Source organism: Heterocephalus glaber, unplaced genomic scaffold (assembly GCF_053883595.1).
Source record: "Heterocephalus glaber isolate CG9 unplaced genomic scaffold, H.glaber_assembly_v1.0 deba00000331, whole genome shotgun sequence".
NCBI lineage: Eukaryota > Metazoa > Chordata > Mammalia > Rodentia > Bathyergidae > Heterocephalus > Heterocephalus glaber.
Window position 1 is genome coordinate 35974349 of NW_028258142.1, and position 12593 is coordinate 35986941.

The 12593-nt window shown below is 42.4% G+C and overlaps 1 protein-coding gene, 1 long non-coding RNA gene and 2 pseudogenes across 8 annotated transcripts in view; 1 reads left to right on the forward strand and 3 right to left on the reverse strand.

The window, feature by feature from the left end:
- Window positions 1-12593, reverse strand: part of Slc14a2 (solute carrier family 14 member 2) — a 431234-nt gene that overhangs the window by 135350 nt on the left and 283291 nt on the right. The window lies entirely within an intron of this gene.
- On the reverse strand, window positions 1172-6634 carry LOC147830104 (ubiquitin carboxyl-terminal hydrolase CYLD pseudogene; annotated as a pseudogene).
- Window positions 10146-11552, reverse strand: LOC101721158 (NAD-dependent protein deacetylase sirtuin-1 pseudogene; annotated as a pseudogene).
- LOC147830105 (uncharacterized) overlaps window positions 11486-12593 on the forward strand; it is a 215601-nt gene continuing 214493 nt past the window's right edge. For 2 of the 4 annotated variants that reach the window (XR_015443860.1, XR_015443861.1), the window contains exon 1: window positions 11486-11671. This is a non-coding gene — a long non-coding RNA (uncharacterized LOC147830105). The remainder of the gene's footprint in view (window positions 11672-12593) is intronic. The other 2 variants (XR_015443858.1, XR_015443865.1) reach the window with 2 other exon arrangements.

The following is a 12593-nucleotide window of genomic DNA, read 5'->3' on the forward strand; positions in this document are numbered from 1 at the left end:
TGTGATGAAAGGCATTGGTATTAGGAGGAAAGGAAGTTGACAGTGTGAGATTAAAAAGCAAAACTGCTTACACCCACCATGGAAACACAACATACAGTGCCATTTCTATGGCCTTGTACACACAGAAGTTAAGGTAGGTGGTCTCAGTAACTCAGTCATCTATGAGATGTTTTTTGGACTGATTAATAATGGATTATGGGGAAAAGACCAGATTTAATTCCATCATTTTTTATAAGAAAGTAGGGAGGAGATAATCTTTGTCAGAAAGACTGCCAATAAAAATCGTCAAAAATTATTATTGAGGAAATTCATTTGAAGACAGGAAATCTAATTTGTGTGCCTGTGCTGCCAGTATATAGCACAATGTCTAGTACAGATCAGATGTTCAGTAAACACTTGATCAATGGATGAAAAGAAAAATTGTGTTTTTACTTTCTGAAAAGAATCCCATTTGTACAATATCATGGCTTGCTGTGATTCACTGAACAAAATCTTTATGGAACACCTAATAAGCAGGCAGAGGCTTTTTCAGAGAATGGCACTGGGTCAGTCTCAGCTACTTGTAGTAAACAGTGAGTGAGAATCATCTTGGTGACTAGCTCTGAAGCCCAGAAATACTTTGGGACTCTGGCCAGGTTTCATGCCTATTTGGCAAAACTGAAGGCTGTTGAGAAACCCATTCCAGATATCCTTTAACCACCAGACCCAGGATAGCCCTCTATCAGAGAGCTTCAGAGAGAGATTTCCTTGCAGAAATGGTGTGCTGAAAAGAACAAGTGAGGTGGTGTTTCACCCACCCTCCTGTGCCATGGGCTTTTATTTATGTCAAGTCAAAACTCCTTTTCTCTTGCTGGACAATTGACCCTAATTCAACCTTAAATCTTGGGCCTTATTTTTTTATTTTTATTTTTTGGTACTGGGGATCAAATTCGGGTCCTTGTGCTTGCACAGCAGGTGGTGGAACCACTGAGCTAAATCCCTGGCTCTTGGGCCTTAATTTTATAGGACTAAAGACTGAGAAGGAGAGGATAGAGCAAGCTGAGGACTGACATTCAGGTTAAACTTAGGAAAATCAATCCATTCATATATATTGATGACTTTTCTTGTGCTTGGTACAATATGTACGGTAATGGACTTTACTAAAGTCAAAGAAATAGAAAACTTAGCTTTTATTTTTTTAAAGGAAAACATCTGTGGGTTAAGAATGTACCAGGTTGGTTTCTGCCTGTTGGATTTTCCCAGTCTTCATGGTTCCTCATACAGGTTGGTGTAGTCAAATATCTTTTTTTTTTTTTTGACCGACACATTACTGTTTTTTAATGTAATGATAATTGCATTACATCAAGATTTCATACATGGCAAAATATGGATAATGATCAAAAGTTTCCAAATGTATGTACTTGCTACATGTTAAGGTCAAAATATAAGTTAAGGATTTGGTTTTTTGCTTTTTGTTTTTTTGTTTTGAATTTACATTAAATGTTTTTTTTAAAGACTGTAACATGAAAAAAGAAGAACACAACACAGATTACATTATGATGACCAAGACAGTGTTCTACGTGACAGAAATCAAAACAAAACAAATGTATACAGTAAATATACCAGTGCTGAACACAGTACTTGAAATTTAATCCAAGCTGCATATGCACAAAATAATCTGACTACAGGATTATGCAAAATAAATTTTTTTAGAACACCAGAATGTCATCCATTTGGACTATAAAGTGACTTATTCCCCTAAAGAGTATTTTGAGACAATTTCTGTATGACGTGAAAAGAACTGACACAACACTTAAATACTACAAAAATAATTGAAAACATATTTGTAATGCAGTTCTCTATAAAATGTACAGTTAATCTTATTACTTAAAAAACTGAAAAGCAAAAGACCACCCTGAATAATGATGAAAACCTCACCAAAGAAAAATGCTCATCATTTGGATATCATTGGCAGAAAACTGATAAGATTTTGTTGAGGGGAACAAGGAAGGTATCTAATGAAGTCATTCATGTAAAATTTGTTCAAAAATGTTCATAAAGTTGTAAATTGCTGCTTGTAACATCTTAAACACACTTTCTACTATTTAACTGGAGGACAGAAGAATATCTTGAAGAAAGTGTTTCTCAAAATGAGGTTCAGAAATCCAAAAGAGTTCTAATGTGGGCTCAATAATAAACATGGTAAACAAACACCCTGGGTGATTATTCTACACTCTGAAATGCCCTACGGAAAAGAGCAACACTTAAAAGCAAGATCCTAAACATATATCTGACATGTTAGAATTCTCTATAAGTTTATATTGTGAATAAATTCTGCTTTTTGTTTTAAAACAAGTTCCAAGCATTAAGAGAAATGTACACACCTTGGAAATGAACAGGAGAATGTCTATAAACATTTTCCTTTGATGTTTTCATTAGTTTCTAACTAAATTATATGAAGAAAAGACAATACACGAGTACAAGCTTTGAGGCATCTAACAATGGTTAAAAGATAATTTCTTAGGGCTGGGGATTCAGCTCAGTGGCTTCACTGCCCACTGTGGAAGCGCAAGGACCCGAGCTCAATCCCCAGTACCAAAAAAAAAAAAAGATAATTTCTTAAATGTTTACAAATTTTAAATCATTCCAAATTTAAAACTAGATCATTAAGTAAAATTAGGATGCTATATATCATCCTTCTGTTTTAGTATCATTTTTATGCCAAGGATGTGAAAGGTAACCATCATCATCTAAATGTAAATAAGTTATAATGGTACAATCTTAGTTTAATTTAATTTTAATGATCTAGTTTCAAATTCAGAACAATTTAAAACTTATAAACTTTTTTTTTGGTACCAGGGATTGAACTCAGATCCTCGCGCTCGTGCAGCAGGCAGCAAAACCACTGAGCCAAATCCCCGGCCCTATAAACATTTAATAAATTATCTTTTAATCTTTTTCAGATGCCCCATTTCATGAGAACTATTATCTCTCCAAAGCTTGCAGTCGTACACCATATTTTCTTCATATAAAAAAGATACAAGTATATGTGTGTTTAGTCACAATTGTTGGTATTTTTTGGATTTTCCTGAAGACTGCATAAACTCACCCCAAAAGGTGGTCAGTTTCAAAAGTGTAGTTGGAGAGAAACTAGCATAGGTAAGATATTTTACTGAAAAGACAAATTGTTTTCTTGTATCATAAGTGAAAAGAAAAAATATTAGGCATTATGTTCCACTCAACAAATGGAATGTACATACAAGTGTGGTTAAAAGCGATTGCCTCATTGTTATTTAAATCAGTTCATAAAAATCTAATCTATGAATAAAAAGTTCCATATTCTCTACTACAGACTATGAGAATCAAGTATTACATCTAAATATAGCTTCAAAATAATAAATTAAAATTAGCTTCCTGACATCTCTGAAATGGTTAATTCTATCTAGGCTGGTAACAAGTTTTTCCAAGCATTAAATGGGAACATATGGAAAATGCATAGTTGAAAAATGGGGATCAGACCCCTTCTTCATACATCATAAGATTGATATACTCAAAACCTGCAAATTCATATCCATCAAGCTCCCTCACGACATCATTATCATCTGGGGTCAGCTGGACAGGTTCATTAATAAATTCAGGATCAAAATTGTCCAAACCAAATCGCTCAGAGATATCTGAGAGTTTTTTTTTTGTTTTTTTTTCCAGAAAGAAGAAACATTTATTTATATTTTCAGTGGACTAAAAGAGATTTTCAACTGTCACAATTAAAATTTTATGCTTCGAAAAATATCATATAATCAATGCAGTTAACTTAAAGCTTCAGGTATTAATTAACTTCATTTAGACTTCTTAAAAAACCAACACAAACATACTTTCTAGAGTGCAAAATGCTTATTAAATACTTTGGTAACACAAAAGCAATTGGTTTTGAAGTACAGGAGTCCTTTCCTGAATTGCCACCACACAAAGATACCCATTGCCGGCAATGGGTGTGGAACAGAACTGCCAGCTCTGGGCAATTGCAACACTGAGATTTTGTGTTAAGTCTCTTCACCTCTCAGGATGGCCTACTACTTGTATAAGCTCATGGTCGGACTCTGGTACATGCACATATATGCATCGCAAAGAAGTCTTTGATCACAGCCTTGGATTCTCCTGGAGTCCAAGGAGTGTAGGTCCTCAGGAGACATCTTCAGGTACTCGCCTACTTCCAGGCAGGGGGTCACCTGGGGAATGTTGAAGCCATTCTGACCACCATCCCGGTCAGCCATACTGTCAAAGAAGAGCCAGGCAGAATTGTCCTTCCCATACTTCACAAATGCAATATAATGGCTCGTTTCTATGCAGAGAACAGCAAACAACTCCATCTTCTGGCAGGGGATGCAGCCGCGTCTCCGGTCCCAGTCAGGCAAATCTTTGGGGAGTGACACTAGGTTATATTTATGATTCAACCTCTTGGGATGAAGGTGGACTTGAGTGTTGCAGGCTTTACAAAACTGCTTGATTTTTCCAGCTGAGATGTCCGGATCATCATACCGCTCTCTACACTCATACATGGCGAGCCCTCTGCAGATCTGGCACTGCCTGGGAGTATCTTCAAGTAAATCTGTTATATTTAATTCCAAAGAAGGAAAATTTTTAAAAAATAATTTAAAGTCTTTTCCAAATTGAGGCATCTGAATAATCAGACATGATGGTGCCTCTGCAAATTTCAGGTTACTGTAGATAAACGACCATTCTAATAACTGTTGAATTGTAGGAACTCCAACTTTCTCATTTTTTTCAATAAAAATTTGATGGAAGTAACAATCTTGTACTTTTTGACCTGCTGATATTATTTTTAACAATGGTTCTACCCTTAAAATGTGGTGAAACAGGATATTTAAGAATTCTTCAGGATCTTTTTCTTCACAGGTAAATCCTGATGCAGGTTCAACTTTTTCAAGTATTTTCCTCAGTTTCATAATTTTTGTGGCACATACATATCCATCTATTCTCAGAGGATTAACAATTTCTATCCTCAGTAGTTCTTGTGTTTCACTGTAATACTCTACATCATTCTTTTCTTTGGGTCTAAGTAATACAGTGTCCAGAACAGAACTAAAAGCAAATAAGCAAAATAAGGTTGAATCTAAGTAACAAGAATTGTAATGACCCGGATCCCTTTCTTCTTTCTAATCATTATCTCCAAACCTTCGTTTTCCATTTTTGGTGGAGTGTTTTCTTCTACCACTTCACTTAAATAGCCTCCAAATTCTAAGGAGTTGCAATGCTCAATCTGATTGTAGACAGGCTGCAGGAACGCAAACCTAGAGTCTGGCCTGCAGCTCTTCAGTTTCATGAACAGCGCTGTCTTTGGGGCACAGGTGAAATATCGAGTGCCCCTGAAGGTTCCATCTGTGTAGCCTGTGCAGTCATCCTCCAGTTCCAGTCCAGCTAGAACTTCAATGAGCCCCAGTGGCTGACCAATCCAGCGGATGACCCCATAAAAAGGATTCTCCTTCATTTCAGCCAGTGAGCCCACTTCCAGGCCATGTGACCCATTTAAGGTATAAAATAATTCAGATCTATTTCTATTTCCAGGGTCGGAGGTAGATTCTGTAGCCTTTGGTTTATTATGGCTGGATGAACCTTTGTCCCCAACACCTCGTGACATAAAGGCAAGTTTGGGAGGCCTCCTTTCCTGTGTCATGCTACCTGGGATGATATTATTGATGTGCAAGAGAATTGTACTTTCAACACTTGCAAAACTACAAAGCTGTACTCCATCAAACTTTCCATCCCAGTTGCCAATAGGGTTATCCATGTCCACACCAACAAAATAGCCTAAGCTCTCTTTTCCTGGCAAAACATCACAGAATATAACTGTTCCAGATTCTATAGTTTTTCCAACCTTCAAAGAAACTCCGGAGTTTATTTCCAAAGGGGGGAGTTCAACCTGCATTGTGTCCACTGGGCCTGCATAATCACTTTCCGGTCCATTGTCATCATCTTCTATGATTTCTAGCTTGTCCAATGCAATGAATACTCCACAATCTTCATCACACTGAAAGAGCTGTTGCCCTTGATATACCCCATCAGTGAAACCTTGACCACGACCTTCTTCCTCCAATGCGCGGGCCCCTGTGCAGCCGAACCTGCTACCTGAGATATTTGGTTTAAATGGAGGCACCACCTGCTTTTGTTGCATCATGTCCCAGTCCACATTTTGAAAGAATGGATGCTCCTGAACATCACCAAAGGCCCTGTGAGGATGACAACCCAGTCGTTCTTTTGGGTATTTGTTTAGAAAATCCTTTTTCACTGCTTTCATGGCATACATACAATTTGATTCTTTCTGTTGGACTAACAGTACTTTCCCATAACTTCCTCTGCCAATCACTCGGAGGAAATCAAAGTCCTCAAGCCCTAAGCCAGGTGAAGCTTTGCCACTTTCCCCGGTGTTCCCTGACTCATTCTCTTCATCAACTTGTTCTAAAGCCTCATGAGTTGAAAGGTTATGTAGGATTGCTGTGTGTGCAGGGTCTGAAGCCATGGATGACGGATTGACTGGCATCATGGGCTCTGATGGTAAAGAACACTGCCCACATTCAATTGTAATAAGTTTGTGGCACTTCTCGTGAACCGAGAGTTTACAGTTGGTGCACTTATACATCTGGTGGCCAATCCCCCTACACAGTCTGTGCAGACAGCACAGTGAGCTCTCCTGCTGAAGTGTTTGGCCTGAAAAGTGTGGCCATTCACATAATACAGCTTTCTCCAGCAGCCTGCAGCTCTGTGGTGGATGGATTTCTCTTCTCCTGGACAAGGCACTTTAGGATGTTCTGGTATACAAGGCAATGAACGAATTAAGAGCTCAGAGTCTTTCTTTAGCTTAGAAACGCTGATGGCCTCTTCTAACTCCAACTGAGGTGACGCAGTGTCCAGGTCTCCTCCCTCCTCTACCCAGTGTGTGGTGAAAAGCTGTTTATTGTCCAAACACCACACATCTCGATCTTTATCACACAGGCCCTCAAAGTGGATGGAATTCTCAAGAGATCTTGTCATGATGTCCCTTCCCAAAATCAGGGCTGATCGGGTAGAGGTGTGGCTGGTGGAGGTGCCTGGGAAGAAGGGACCATAGATGGGTTGGGTGCCCAGGGGAACAGGGAGGCAGAGCTCAGAGAATGAGAGCGGCCTGACTGTCTGCAGGGACCACACTGGCCGGAATCCTGCAAGGCTCTTTGTGAAGTTGTTTCCAATAGTGCCAGCCAGGCCTATATGGATGTACATCAGGCTTTTCCGTGTCTCTCGGGGGATGGTGGCTGTGACTTCAGTCTCCCACCCTGGACTTTGACTCTCTAGGTTTTCTGTGCCTGGCTCTGGGGAGGCCTTCCCAGAGCTACTGGGTGTTTCTGGGCCTGGTGATACTTGCCCGATGCTCTTCCCAGTTTCTGTGCCATTGGTATTTGTGCTTAGGGAGACTTCACTGGGGTACCTTGATTTTGGTAGGTCACTGGTGGTCACTCCTGGGGAGACCATCCCTGGGGTGTCTGTGACAGTCATGCGGCTGCTGCAGCATGGCCTGCAACATCTGGATGGAGTCAGCCATCTTCTTAATCTTTTACAGATACTTTCTCTACCTGGGGTCTTGAGGCTGCAGCCTCTCAAAGTGGAGAAGCAGTTCAGCATATTCGCTGTTGACTGTCTCTGGCCAAGTGAGCTTGGGAGATGGCAGTTACAAGATTGTGACACCCGTTCACAAGAGTCCCAAGTTCTGTTTGCAGATGTTGCCAAGGAAGTGACCTCATGTCTTGGGGTTCCATAACCTGAGTCTCCATGTAATAGAAAAGCCTATAGACCTGTAGGGATAGAGACCCCTAGGCAGGGAGCAATGCGCCTCTCCCCAAAGGACTTCAGATAGCTGACAGAACAGGCTTAACCACCCATAAAAAGCTGACAGTCTGCTGAGGATACACCTTCTCTTCATGCTGTACCCTGCAAAGCTTGGTTTGCTAAGATCAAAAGGAAAAAGAACCTTGGCCCTAAGATGTAAAAGGCCCCTGAAAAGACCCTTCCTTGTTGTCCCTAGTAATGAGCTAAGTTAATCATTAACCAATCAAGTAGGGGCACCCTCAGCTTAGAGGCAGGATAGGCCCCCAACTACTACAAAACCAGTATCTTGAGCCCCCCTGCAACGGTGGCTCTGTTTCAGGCACCCCTGCCTGTCTCTCTGTGAGAAGGCAGCTGTACTCTTGTATGCTTGCTCAATAAAAGTATAACTTTGCTTCTATGCTTTCGGTCTCTATCTGATTCTTCCACAACCTTCTGCGATGTCGCGAGAGTCAGGCCTGGGACTGTGGGGACTCTCCCCCGTCTCTGCCCGTGACAGCCATTTTTTCTTCATACTAAATAAATCAGTGGCCACTTATTTTGTTATTTTTATCTAAGTATCTATGAATATTTTTTTCTATTTCTCATCTATCTGTTAGTTTTTCACTTTTGCATTACTGGGGCTTGTACTCTGCATCTCCTCAGTGAACTATATCCTCAGACATTTTACTCCAGATACCCATTAAGGGTCTCACTAACTCACCAAATTGGTCAGGCTGGACTCCACCATGTGACCTTCTTACCTCAGCTGTCCAGCGTGCTGGGACTGGGGTCACACACCATCCTGCCTGATTCAGTGTGCAACTACAGTGGTCTGGGGTGCCTTTATTGCAGAGATTTTCTTCACTTTTCCAATGGGTTTCCATTTTCATCAAGGAGTTTGAGAGATGCCCTCTTTCTGATGCTCACTTCTGCTCTGTCTTCTGGAGCTCAGAACAATGTCCTTTATGACCCCCTGCGCCTCTGGGCTGTGGATCCCAATACTGTCAGAGTGCAGCCACCGGGGTGGGGGAGAGTGGTGCTGCTGGCACCCACGCAGCTCACCTCCTCCACACTGTGGGGGGGGCTCTGCTCCTCGAGTTTTTTGCTGTTTTGCACCGTGAAGTACATCTGAGGATTTTATGTGGCTATGGTGTCCCTGGGCCTGCTCTAGAAAGTTGTATAACAAATTTCTTCTATGTGAGGGTCAACCTGACACCAGCAATGTTGAGCTATTGGAATCTTGATTTCAGGATCTGCAAAGAGGTGAACCTGAAGAAGATAGCTTGTATAGGACAGTCCCCTTTGGAGCACCGCTTGTTTACCCTTCGTGACTGTGCGGCCAGCTGGGAGCAGCAGCGTTTATCAGGAAGAGAGTGTCAGGTCACGAGTTGCCAGCTAATTGTTACCTGCTTCCAGATGTGGTGGAGGATGCTTGTAATCTCAGCACCAGGAGACTGAGGATATGTATTTGAAGTCACCCTTAGCTACATACTGTGTTCAAGGCCAGCCCGAACTACGTAGCAAGATCCTGTGCATGGGGCTGGTGTGGCTTCCGCACCTCCATCACAGGGGCTCTCCAATGTCCAAGAGGAGGCAGCACAGCTCCTTGTCCTTCCCTCTCTCCCAGATCCTGATGTCTTCACAGAAATCAGCATCCTGGTTCAATTATCACTGCATAACGAACCATCTCAGAATATAAAGACTTCAAATATCTTCAGTATTAGGGACTATGAGTCTGGTTGCATCATGGCTTCTTCAGCTGAACCTGCCTGCATCATTCTTGGAGCAACATTCCATTAATGGACATTCTCAGTAGTATGCCTTGAAAGAACATGTACAAGACACCGACGGATACCATCGCTGCTGTGCATGATGAGAGGCACAAATCTTTCTCGCTGAGATCAGAAATATGGCAAAGATTTCTCTTCTCACAATTTTTCTTCAATATTACAGTAGATGTTGTAGCTGTGCCTCAGAGCTGAGCCCAGTGGCTGTTGAATGCTGAGGCCTGAGCACCTGTGTGTGGTAGCAGGAGGGCCATGGACTCCCGCTGCAGCCAGTGTGTTTGTCGGTGGGCCGGTACCTTCCGGTGCGTGGCTGGCATTCACTGACCCCTCTCAGCCATGACTCCAGTCCCTGAAGATCAAGAACAAAAAGCTGGAGGAGGGTGGAGAGTCCAGTGGCCTCAGTGGCAGTAAAGAAGTCACTGAGACAGAGGGTGCTGGACGAGCTCAAGCGCTACTACCACGGCTTCCGTCTGCTGTGGGAAAGTTAAGGTTTTGGTAACAGGATAATTACAGTAGTAGGTTGGTTCACAGACTTAATTCTTTCCACAATTTTGGTTGCAAACCAAATTGGTTGGAATTAGTGTTACTAATTCTCACTTTCAGGGAAGACCCAATAACAATGAGGAGATCAACTTCATCTTTGTCATACTTCATGGCTCTATGAAACTGTTCTGGTAAATTTTCACCAAAAAAGACAATCTCTGGCTTCATGATAGCACGTGGTTCATAATCAGGTGGGTACCTAGGACATCAAGGGACTATCTGATTAAAAATATCTCCTCATACAGCTTCACAGTCAACTTTATATTTACAAATCAAGCAAGATGCTGTTGCAAAGGAACCATGACATTGAATTATCCTTTGGATTCCTGCAACTTGTTCCAAGGTATCTATATTCTGGGTATAGTTGCGAAGTAGTTTTCTTCTTTATCTGAAAAGGCTATGAACTGATGACAGATGGTTGGAACTGTCCAGGATATATTTCCTTTGCAAACTTGAAGAATGGTCTTGGATCTTTTCTGAAATATTCAATATCAAACATGGCTTGAGGATCTGGAAGATCTGGGAAGTCAACAGCAAGGCGAGCATAAATACCATCTCTTGACCTGAAGTCAGGTATTCCACATGAAACAGATACCCCAGCTCCAGTTAGAACTATTATTTTTTTGCACTCTTGCAGTAATTTCACAGCATCTTCAATTGTACTAATATCTTTTCTTTTTTTCCTTTTCGGTGGTTCTGAAAGGATATTAATGACAATCTGCCACAACGTCATGTCAGCTAGTTCAGGTGGTGGAATTGTTTCTGGTAGTAAATCTTTAAGAATTGTTCAAGGATCTGTGCCAATCATGAGCTGTTGTTGAACAAAAGTATATGGACCTATCCTCGGCCTTGGAGTCCAGTCACTAGAGCTGGCATGCAAAGCCCTGTCATCTTCATCACTTTCACAGGAATGAAAGCCGTTGGTGATAATGTCATCACTTAACAGAAGGTTATCTCGGTACCCAATCGCCGCCTCTTCCTCCTCCTCCTCACCCTCCTCTTCCTCGTGGTCGTGGAAGTCGTTGAAGTCCTCGCCCTGCGGCAGCTCCAAGGCTAGGCTCTGCAGGCCCAGCCCATGGCCTCCTACTCCTACCACAGCTGTCCCCTGGGCTTCTGGCTCCCCGCCAGCCAGGGCCGCTGCCTCCTACTACAGCGCCGGCCGCCAGGCAGGCCCCGGGGAGGCGGCCGCAGGCACCTCGTGCTCTGTGGCCGCCCCGCTGGGCTCGCTTGGGCTCCGCCCCCCAACGGATCCTTCCCTCCGCTGCCTCCTGCGGAGCGGCTCCCCGGCAGGCGGCGACCTGGCTTCCCTCTCAGCCGCCGCTGCCGAGGGGAAGCCGGCCTTACCGAGGGGAAGCCGGGTTTAAGGGCGAGCACCGCCTCGGCCGCCATCTTCCAACTGCCTCTCTGACCCTACCCCCTCACCTCCTCTGCTCCCGCTCGACGCGCAGCACTGGCGCCTCAAATATCTTTATCAGTACATAGCCAAACAACTAACAAAGTGGACCATGGTAAGATATCTGCTTTATTTATCTTTTTACTGTAGAAGGCTAAATAGCTGTTTTGACTATGTTCATCTTCCCACCACAGATTAGTTTCACTTATTGGTTGCTGCCAAAAAGCAACCCAAAACAAAGATTTATTATTTCTCATGATTCTGTGTGCCAGAAATTTGAGCAGTGTTCTTGCCTGGGTGGCTCTTTTATTCTCTAACATCAGTTAGCTGCATTTAGTAGATGACTGGGCTGCAAGGGGCAAAGAAGGCCAAACTCACATGTTGGTGCCTGGATTCTCCTCCATGTGGCCTTTTTCTCCATGTGCTATCTAACCACTCAAAATCTTGCCCTGGCTTATTTCTAGCATGGTGGCTGGCTTCCTCAGAAAGCAGAAAAGTGGAAGCTTTTATCTAGGCCTACAATTTGGTAAATCATGTTAACTTCTGTTTGTTGGTCAAAAAATCTACAAAGTCAACCCATGAGGAGGTGGAGTCATCTTCATTTTTTGACAGAAGAGGCATATAGGGAGAAGATTGATGGCAGCCATCCTCAGATTCCATCTAGAATACAATTGACAGATTGTTTTTCAATTAACTGAATGGATTTTGAGGTTCTAAGTAACTTGAGTGGCAGGATAAGGGCTTGTTTATCTTTGTATCTCTAGTCTTCTCCATGGTCCTGGTTCACACTGAACCAGATTTGTGTGTGCGTATATGTATGTGTGTGATGTGATGCGATAGTATGTGTGTGTGGGTGTTAACTGAGGGTAGAAGGCTGTATTTCTATTAGGTAGATGTTTAATTCATGAAATAACCCAAAATAGGATATAACTGCCTGTGATTTTTGGCTCTGTGGGGTAAGAGCTCCTGGATAGTATACTTGCTCCAAGGTACTTGATCTGGGTAAGGTGACTGGTAGATTCATATAGATGTCAAAG